This window comes from Phascolarctos cinereus, unplaced genomic scaffold (genome assembly GCF_003287225.1).
Source record: "Phascolarctos cinereus isolate Bilbo 61053 unplaced genomic scaffold, phaCin_HiC Scaffold_2;HRSCAF=192, whole genome shotgun sequence".
NCBI classification, from domain to species: domain Eukaryota; kingdom Metazoa; phylum Chordata; class Mammalia; order Diprotodontia; family Phascolarctidae; genus Phascolarctos; species Phascolarctos cinereus.
Genome location: NW_027555625.1, coordinates 391,475,722 through 391,486,737, shown reverse-complemented (window position 1 = coordinate 391,486,737; position 11,016 = coordinate 391,475,722). Strand labels below are relative to the sequence as shown.

The following is an 11,016-nucleotide window of genomic DNA, read 5'->3' as shown; positions in this document are numbered from 1 at the left end:
CAGACTGAAGAGTTTGTGCTTCATCTTCAAGACAATGGGAATCACCAAAAGTTTTCTGATGTGGTCAAACCCATGCCTAAGTAAGAGTATTTTTATAGCAATTAATGGATTGGAGAAGCAAGGAGACAAGTTAGAAAGTTATTGCAATAATTTAGGCCAGTGGTTTCCAAACTTTTAGAAAAGATGACCTCATTAATAAAATATTTTTGACATGCAGCCCTACCTAATATGTATACATTTGTCTATTTATAAATTATATACATGTGCTACTGTTCAAATATTATACATATTAAGAGACACAAAATAGAGACTTCAAAAGGATTAGATAAAGATACATTAATATTTGACCTAAGAGTTAATAGGAAGTCACAAAAGTTTATTGAGTAGGGACATGACATGATCAGACCTAGCTGTTAGGAAAATAACCTTGGCAGCTATACATAAGCTAGATTGAAAAGAGGAGAGATGAGATAGGGAGACCAAACAGGAGGAGATTGCAATAGTCTAAGTGAGAGGTGACAAGGGCCAGAACTAGTGCTACTATTGTGTGAGTAAAGAAGACGTGCGAGAGATGCTGCCAAGGTAGAAACTAAAAGCTGACAATGGAGTAGATATGTAGAGGGAGGGAGAGGGAGATGAGGATCACCCAACTGAGTTATAAGCCTATCCATGCCTCCTTATTGTGTGTGACTCACTCTCTCACCCAAAACAAAAGGGAGAGGATCTTAATCACTGGTCACTGCCTCTAGAATACGGAACTCACCCTCCAACGGGCCTTCCCCAGGCACAATATGATGGATCCAGCAAAGGAGCATGGGGAGTGGTCAGACAGGTAAGTAGACAGCCAGGATGGAGCAACGTTATGGTAATCAGGGGAAGAGAGTGTATTCAGTTTGAGGATCAAGGGGATAGGGAGAAAAGAAGAAAGGAAAGACAAAGAGAAAAAACCAGCAGTGTCAAAAGCTTCATAGAAGTCCAGGAGAACAAAAACTGAGAATAGGCCATCAAGATTTAGCAGTTAAGATATCATTAGCAACCTCGGATAGAGCTGTTTTCACAGCCTATCTGGGTTGGGAGTCAGATTGCTATGGATTAAGAAGTGAGTGACTGGGTTAATGCTAACCTCTCTTACATGAAGGCTTTGCTGATCCTCCTCCCAAATGTTCTCCTTTTCCTCTAATTTTCCTAGAACACCTTGGATGTCTCTTATCTTTGTAACTCTTTACCCAGCATCATAATTATTTGTGGGCATATTATAGAATGAATGCTACTTAAGGGTGTCATTTTTCATCTTTCTATCCTCAATGCTTAGGACTACATCTTGTACATATAGTAGATACATTAAGTAATGTATGGCTGAGGAGCATTAATTAGTAAAGATCTGTGGAACTAAATCGAATTATAACATGAGTTCAGCCATCTGCACATCCTATGAAAATACTTCATACTCACCTTTCTGTGGTCCATTCTAAACCATAGGATGATGTTTCTAAGAGAAGATGCTCACTCTACAACTTTGATCTCTGCTCTGTTTCCAGCCCTACCTGCAAGTAAATGTTGCATTTTTCCTCCAACCTCCCCCACGGGTAATTTGAAACTCTTCCTATTGCCCTAACTCCTTCTCTTTGGGGGATAGAGTATGAAGACAAGCTCAGAAATACAGTCCAAATGATTAAGCCTATATTCCCAGGGTGGGTATTGTGTGTATTTGTGCACATGGAACACCTGCCAGGATCAACAGAGACCCTCAATTATAATTGCTTTTGCTATTTCCTGGGGAAATGCATAGTATTCAAATGCCTCCCACACTCTATGTAGTTGAAACTGAACGTCTTTAACTCCTTTAAATTCAGCAAACATTTATTAAGTGCTTACTATGTTCAAGACACTGTCCTAGACACTGGGGATATCAAGATGAAGTAATTTGTAAACTGAGGATGTTTACGATCTATAAAAAGATAAGGCATATAAACGAGTAACTATAGTAAATTAGAATGTGATGGGTGCAAAGGAGAGGGCCAGAGATGATTCTGGAGCTCAGATTTGAGGAGGGACAGATCCCTTCCATCTAGGAGAATCAGGAAAGACTTCACTGAGGAGGTGGCATCCAAAGTGTACCCTGATGTTAGCAAAGGATTTGAACAGATGGAGATGAAGGTGAGTGTATTCCACAGAGATGGAAGAAGGCAGAATGAATCAGGAATTGTTGGGCAGATGGGAAGAATTGTATAACACAAGGCAGGAAAGGGAGGTTGGAGCCAAAATGTGACATCTTATGTGTCGGTTAAAGAGTTTGTATGCAATTTGGGAGTCAGAGGATCAAAGATCCAGAACTCAAAGGACCTCAGAGGATATCTAATCCAGCCTTCCCATTTTTACAAATAAGGGAACTGAGGCCCAGAGGATTGACTGATCTGTGCATTTACACAGGTAGTAAACATCGGGGGATTTGAACTCAGGTCCTGTAGCTTCAGAATCATCCTTCTCATTGAAGGTGCTGCATTTTCTTCTGCTTGTTTTTAAGTAGAGAGTGATAGAGCAGAGAAGTGAATTTGGAATATCAGTCAAACAATGGTTACTTGGAGACGGCAAGAGACTAGAAGAAATCTGAAGCTTGGGATTCTATGGGACTGAGAAAGAAAGACAGAGGAAGATGTCTTATATGAAATATTTCCTCTCTACTGCTCCCTACTGTCAGCACACCCTGACAGGAAGTAGGTGATAGCAATTTTGGATGAAGTAGGATGTATTTGGAAGTATCGGGATGCAATCAGAGTGTCGTGGAGTGTAGTCTGAGATGGTTAACGGCTGGTCTGAGTACTGTGAGCAGGGCAGTGTGAAAGGAGAGATAGTTGAGTTTATCCAAGCTATGCATTCCATATGGTAGCAGAATGTGAAGAGGAAATACTGCGGTTGCAATGAGTGTGCATGTTGGAAACAGCCTGACAGGTCAAAGTGAGAGTGAGAAAGTATAAAAGCTAGAGAATTTAGTATCCCAGGGCTTGTCATGGGGCTCTTTGCCCTGCATAGTAATGTTAGCATGTGCATGGTAGCAGGTCATATGGTCTGGTTGATAGCACCTGCCCACAACATGCACCAGTATAGAACAAACAATAATGAGTCCATTAACAACGCTTCCTAAGTGCCTGCTATGTGCCAGGAAATGTGCTAGGAAGGCCCTCAAGGAGGTTACATTCTATAGAGAAAGACATATATATTTATACAAATATATAGAAAATAAATACAAGGATAATACGGGGAGGGGTGGCAAAGCGCTAGCAGCTTAGTACGTCAAGAAGGATTTCATATAGGGGCAGCTAGGTAGCACAGTGGATAGAGCACTGACCCTGGATTCAGGAGGACTGAGTTCAAATCCAGCCTCAGACACATAACACTTACTTAGCTGTGTGACCCTGGGCAAGTTACTTAACCCCATTGCCTAGCCAAAAAAAAAAAAAGAAGTTTTTCATATAAAAGGTAGAACTTGTGTGGAGTTTTGAAAGAAAGTGGGGATTTTAAGAGGATTCTCCTCCTCATTCTAAGAATGAGGAGAGCTGGGGCAGCTAGGTGGCACAGTGGATAGAGCACCCCTGAAGTCAGGAGGACCTGAATTCAAATCCAGCCTCCAGCGTCAGACACATAACACTTCCTAGCTGTGTGACTTGAGGCAAGTCACTTAACCCCAATTGCCTCACTTAAAAAAAAATAAAGAATGAAGAGAGAATACATTTTAGGCATGGGGAAGAGCCAGGGCAAACTTACACAAACGTACTGAGATAGGAGATGGAACGTCTGTCATGTGAGAAATGATGAGAAAGCCAGGTTAACTAGACCATAGAGTGAATGAAGGGGAGTAACACAGAATAAAGTTTGGGGCCAGGTTATGAAAGGCTTTAATTAACAAGTGGGAGATTTTGCCTGACACAATTTATGTGAATTTTAGGCATTGAAACTCATCTTTGGGTTTCTGGTTCCGAAGGAGAATGCCCACGGTAGAGGCCATGGGGAAGCATGTACTGAGTGGCTTAACAAAAGGAGACTGGGAAGCTATTGCAACTAAAAAAAAAACTTTTTTTTAATTTTTAAAAAACAGCGAATACAGACTAATTCATATCAAGGCTTGGGCAGTGGGACCAGTTCTGCTGGATCTACCAGTTTCCTTCACTGGGTTTACACATCAGCGCTTCTTTGCTGCAGTTCAGTACAAAACTTAGTCATTGCTGCCACTGCTACATTTCCATGGTAATGAAAATACCCAGGGACATAGCTAGGTCCCTGCGCTGTTTCCCTTGCCTGGGCCAAACATTCAGTGAAATCAACAGGAGCCCAACGTGGATAGAAGCCCAGGAACAGAGCCCCTGTTCTCAGCCGGAGCCCCCAGAGGTTTTCTCATGGAACTCCCATTAGCACTGGCAGGCACTGCTGGTGTAAATCACTGCATGGCGCAAGATGAGAATATAGTTATTATAACAATTGCCGCATTGCATGATGCTCATGCCATTCGGAAACGTAGGTCTAATTAGCTCTAAGCTGTAGAAGATTTGAGTGTGGTCGTTTCATTTTGGCTTAATGCTCGGTGCCTGGTGTAAAATCTGAATTTATTACACTTTTTTTAATCATTTCTGCATGGCTCAACCAGTCGTATCAAAACTACTGCATGTTATAGACTTTAAAAAGCGATTCCCTGTAGGCATTTTAAGGTATAGGATCTATTATGGGAAGATATATATTTGACAGCGCTCTGTTTATTACTCAGTTCTGCTACATTGTTCATGAACCCAGTGAAAGATGTTCACAGTGGTAAGTAACACTTTATTCCATGAAGAAGAAACACAGGGCAAGTTCCTTGGGTAAGTACCAGGATCTGTATGTGGTGCAATTACAGGACTGATGAGAAAATGCTTCACACATTCCATCAAGACACTCAAACACAAAAGAGACTTGCTTTAGTGCTACAAATCCCCTCAGATTTAACTCAGATTTTTTTTGATTTTTTTTTCCATTAAAAGTAGCACAGTTCTGTACCAGATTCTCTCTGCTTTATTTCTGAACATTTTTAGGAACACATCTTACCTCCCAATATCCCTCTTCTCCCAGCCCCAAAGGACACTTAGAGGACAGTCATTTGGAAGGGAAGAGGTAACAGAATTGCCCAAGTCGCTTTCTATTAACTTGAACCACAGCCCCCATAAGAGATGAACCAATGATTTTGGGGTCTCAAGGTACAAGGCTTCGGGTGAAAAAAAGGAATATCAATTTGAGAAAGCTAGGTCTCTCTCCATTAAAATAGGCATTTTCATAGAAATTGCCATGGAATCTATAGGCACTGATTTATAAGATACAGGGACAGCAAGTTGGTGCAGTAGATAGAGTGCCAGGCCTCATCTTCCTGAGTTCGAATCTAACCTCAGATACTTACTAACTATGTGACCCTGGGCAAGTCACTTAACCCTGTTTGCCTCAGTTCCCTCCTCTTCAAATGAGCTGGAGAAGGAAATGGCAAACCACTCTGCCAAGAAAACCCCATATGGAGTCATGAAGAGTTGGACATGACTAAAAGTGACTGAACAACAATTATAGGGTATGTTTTTCTTCCCTCACCCCCACCACCAACAAAGTACAGATCTTTTTCTTTTTTCTGTGTCTTTTGACCATGTCATAAGACTGAAAATTTGAGGGTCCAAGATCTACAGCATGTGCTGCTTCTAAAGGTCGCTATTCAAATACAGTAATAAAAGAGACCTTAGAAATAACAAATCATATATACATGTATATACACATACATATATACCTATGTATACATTATACATTCATACGAAATTAATATGAGGCAGTTGGGGGAAGGTAGGACACTAGCAATTAAGAGGATCAGGAAAGACTTCATGAAGAAGGTACTTCTCAAGTTGAATTTTGAAGGAAGCTAGGGATTCTGAGAAATGGAAATCAGGAGAGAGTGCATTCTAGTCCTGCATGGTGGAGTGGAGAGTGTGTGAGGAGCACACTAGCCTACTTAGATCAGTATGGCTAGATCAAAGAGAGTGTAGATGAGAGAAAATATAAAAAGAGTGAAAAAATAAGAAGTAAACAGACTACGAAGATATTCAAACACCAAACGGAGGAGTTTAAATTGGATCCCAGAGGCAATAGGGAACACTACAGTTTATGGAGAAGGGGAGTGACATAGTCAGAGCTGCCCTGTAGGAAATAGTTATGTAGTAGATGGATCGGAGTAGCAGAAAGGCTTGAGGTAGGGACGACAAATAAAAAGCTATTAATAGATAGCACTAATGTGACGTTTCAAATCTCATTTATCTATCGTAAGATTTTGTAACAATCCAGGTAAGAGTGATGAGGGCATGAATTAGGAGAATGGCTGTGTGAATGGAGAGAAAGGGGCATAAAGAGATGTCTTAGAGATAGAAATTATAAAATATGGCAACCAATTCAACATGTGGGGTAAGAGTGAAGAGTCAAGGATTATACAGAGGTTTCAAAGCTGGGTGCCTGGAAGAATGTCCTGGACCAGGAGCAAGGAACCTGCAACCTCAAGGCCACATGTGGCCTTCTAGGTCCTTGGGTGTGGCCTTTTGACTGAGTCCAAGTTTTACAGAACAAATCCTTTTATTAAGGGGATTGGTTCTGTGAAGCTTGGATGCAATCAAAAGGTTGCACTTGAGGACCTAGAAGGCCACATGTGGCCTCAAGGCAGCAGGTTCCCTACCTCTGGACCTAGACAGAACTTGGGAAGTTCACAAGAGAGATTAGTTTCAATGAAAGATAGTGTTGGGTTTCAGACGTTTATGGGACATCCGTTTGGAAATACCCATTAGGGAGTTTATGAAGTAGGACCGGAGTTCAGTAGAGAGACTGCAGCTGAATATATAGGTCTGGGGTGCCAAATATTTGATGCCATGGGAGGCAACTGTCATACAGATGGTAATTGAACTCATGGCTGGTAAGGTCTCCAAGTGTGAAAGTATACCCTATTGAGAAAAATGAGAAGACTCAGGATAGAGGTATGGGTTGTACCCACAGCCAGTGGGTGTGACGTGGTTGATCAGCAACTAAAAAATTGAGGAGAAGCAGCAAGAAAGAGCGATGTCATGAAAACCCAGAATGGAGGATGCATCCAGAAGGAGAAGCTGGACAAGAGGGCCAATGCTACAGAAAGATCAAGGAGGCTGAGGATTGGAAATAGGAACTTAAATTTGGCAGTTGAGAGATCATCACTAACTTTGGAGTGAGCAGTTTCAGTCCAGTAATGAAGTTAGAAGCCAATTTGCAGAGAGTTTAGAAGACAATGTAGAGGAGAGGAAGTAGAATTTCCAAGTACAGATAGCTTTTGGTAAGACTAACTTTATAAACTTTATATATAGAAATATTTATAGTAGTACTTCTTGTAGAAGCAAAGAGCTAGAAGACAAACAGAAGTCCACTGGTAGAGGAATAACTGAATAAGCCATGATATACGAGCATAATAAAGTATTATTTCACGGTAAGAAAGGACAGACATGAAAAATTCAGAGAAACTTGAGAAGACTTGTACAAACTGATACAGAACCAGTAAAGTAATTTACATGATGGTCACAATAATGAAGAGGAAAAAATTATCAAAAAACTTCAAATACTGATTGATACAGTGACCAATCCTGACTTCAGAGGACTTCTGGTAAAGTATGCCTGCCTCCTCTGGCAGAGAGCTGGTGGGTTATAAGTAAGAAATAAGCCACACATTTTTGACATGACAAAGTATTGATTTGTTTTACTTAAGTGGCCCTTTTTTGTAACAAGGGAGGGTTCTACTGGGTGGGGAGTAATTGGCTACCTAGAGCAATGTGTGTGGGGTTTTTAAGAGCATCAATAAAACATCTATAACCACCACTAGCCAGGGGTTGGCTGGCCACAAAACCCTCTGAGATTTGTAGCTCTTATTTGGGAAAAGAGGAGATTAGTGGGAAATCAGACCTCACAGAGAGAGTGGTTTCCACTCACCCAGTGCTATGATAGAAATCTAAGGAGAAAAAAGAAGAGAAGTGGCCATGGGTGCTTGCACATTAAAAACCAAAACAAAGCCAATCCCCTAGATGTGGCCTCCCGAAATTGAAGATGTGCTGACTCTACTTGCAGCCATCTGCAGTCACCTGTCCTCCACTTCTGCAGAAGCAGGAAGCAGATAGCCAGTTCATTTTAAATGGTAGCTGGGAGCAAGCCAATGGATACAGCAGACTATATGTTCAAAGGATCAATAGAGAATCAGCAGCACCCAGAGAGCTTTCAGGAAGAAGAGCTCGGTGTTCCAGTGTCTGTCTGTGGCTATTGTTCACTCATTTCAGTCATGTCAGACTTCATGACCCCATTTGGGTTTTTTTGGCAAAGACACTGGAGTGGTTTGTTATTTCCTTCTCCAGCTCATTTGACAGATGAGGAAACTGAGGCAAACAGGGTTAAGTGACTTGCCCAGGGCCACATGGCTAGTAAGGATCTGAGGCTGGATTTGAACTCAGGAAGATGAATCTTCCTAATTCTAGCCCCAGTCCTCTATCCACTGCACCACCTAGCTGCCCCCTAGTATCGTTGGTGCTAACACATTTCAAGATCTCAGTGTTCCCTTTCCCTTTGCTCTTCCTAGGGTTTCTTATGATTGAATACTACAAAGCCTCATCATAATGCTGTCACATGGTGGGGACCAGCATATTGTTGAGACCATGTTTCAACATGTGCTCAGTGGTACCGGGTTCCAAAGAAGGCCTTTTGGTACTGTCAGAACATAAATACCTTTGGGTATAGTTTAACACAAACCCATATTATACCAAAGCTTTATAGAGTCAATGTGAATATGGAAATATGTTTTATATGACTTCACGTGTTTAATGGGTATCCTATCACTTGTCTTCTCAATGGGTGGGGAAGGGATGGAGGGAGAGAATTTGGAACTCAAAATTTTTAAAAATAAATGGAAGGAAGGAAGGAAGGAAGGAAGGAAGGAAGGAAGGAAGAAAAAGAAAGAAAGAAATAAAGAAAGAAAGAAAGAGAGAGAGAGAGAGAGAAAGAAAGAAAGAAAGAAAGAAAAAAGAAAGAAAGAAAGAAAGAAAGAAAGAAAGAAAGAAAAAAGAAAGAAAGGAAAAAAGAAAGAAAGAAAGAAAGAAAGGAGTCAATGTGGCATAGTACAAAGTGATACTGCCTCTGGAGTCAGAAGGCCTGAATTCAAATCCCATCTCTGATACTTTCTGCCTGTGTGACCTTAGATAGGTCATTTAACCTCCCTGGGCCTCAGTTTTTTCATCTGTAAAATGAAATTAGAGGGTTGGCCTCTGAGGTCCCTTCCAGACCTGTATCTGTGAATGGATAAGTGGTAACAAATTAGACACTGTAACAGACATTACAGTATGCTCAAAGGTACCCTGGTAGCCTAAAACAAACAAACAAAAAATTAGTATACCTCTCTCAGTGCCTGGCTTACTGACCTGGGATATTTAAGCAAAGGGGGAAAATCAATATTTTGCTATTCACTGTACCAACATTCTCATGGGAGAACTAGTGAGAGCCATCCAGGACAGCAAAATGCCTCAAATGAGGATTTTCTGAATTCATGTCACATTCATGCGGTTTTCCCATTAAGGTCAGCTAGGCCTAGGGCCTTCATCTAATGGCCAAACTGCAGAGCAGGAAAGGTAGATGGGGATGGGGGTAGAGAGGAATTAAAATCTGCAAGAATCAATAGCCAGCTTTAAAACCCCAAAGCTCACTGAAATCACATCTGCATTAGGTCTTTCTTCCATTCATCTCCAAAAGCAGCTCCCCAATTTCCCACCTTCCCTAAGAGGTACGCTGTGGTTGGGGAGGGGGAGGGAACAGTGCCCATCATGATTTGGAAGAGTCTCTTTTGCCTTATGTAAGTACATTTGCATCCACAATCAGTTGTTAACATTCAAAACCAGACTGAAAGGGGTCCAAAAAGTCATTTCTTTGGTGGGAGGTGTATTTTTTATCATTGAATTTACAGGTTTTTGATTGAATAACAAAATCTTCATTTTCTTCCACCTTATCATAGGCTGATTTATTTTGGCATCATATCTTGGAGCTGCTCTGATTTCAAAGTTCCCAAACATTATTTTTCATTTATCAATTAAATATACTCCAACTATGCTCTGACTTAGAAGGATCCCATTAAAATGAACCAGGAGCTGCTTGGTTTTAAATCTTTTGTTGTCCAATGCTATGAAGGGAAGGGGAGAAGGATGAGAGGCAGGAGTGTGTTAGCAGATTGAAGAAGGAGGTGGAGGGGGTTTGGATTGGATTAATGACCTTTAAGCTTTCTAATTATGGCATAATAATCTCTTTTCTACTTTTTTTCTTTGAAATCTTTACAAAATCAGACTCCAATTGCTACAAACCAACTGGGTCCCCAGTCACAGGTCACAAGCAAATCAACAGACAGCAAAACGCATGGAAACTCAGATTCTTGTCCTAGGTTTGCATGTTGTGAAGAGTCCACGTGTGGTAAAGAAAGGTCATTTTAAAGGGCCAGTCTTCCTTGCTCACTAAACAAGTAAGTAGGACCCAGGGCTCGGCCAGTCATTTGTCTTCGTCAGGGACATGTCATAAGCACCTCATTCCTCACTTAAGCTCAAAGATGGATGGCCAATTATTTAACCCTAGTGTTTCTAATTAATTAGGTCTCTGCCACCAAAGCTTTAAGTAGAGTAGTTTAATTTAGACTTTGCTCAGTGGGTGATATAAAATCAGTATTTATTACTATTTTTTTTTATCAATTTTTATTTGCTGTCTGACTCAGCTGGTCAAGGAGAACGACCCTCCCAGATTTTAAAAAGCGATTCCCTGTTGAAATCAGAAAGCATGGGATTTATTGTTAGGCAGTGGGATTGTTTACAACATGGGCCTGGCTGGTATGTGGTGGGCAAGAAACATCCACAGAAGGCAGAGAGGTCGTTGGTGTGTGAAAAACAAAATTCAGGCTGTTTCTTCCCAGAAGTACAAGGGTGGGGGTTGATCAAA

At 41.1% G+C, this 11,016-nt stretch overlaps 1 long non-coding RNA gene across 1 annotated transcript; it reads left to right on the top strand.

The window, feature by feature from the left end:
- Nucleotides 1–770: 770 nt before the first annotated feature.
- Nucleotides 771–10,544, top strand: LOC110212299 (uncharacterized). The gene is made up of 3 exons (XR_002325632.2): nt 771–832; nt 4,757–4,850; nt 10,377–10,544. It is a non-coding gene; the product is annotated as an uncharacterized LOC110212299 (long non-coding RNA).
- The last annotated feature ends 472 nt before the right edge of the window (nt 10,545–11,016 follow it).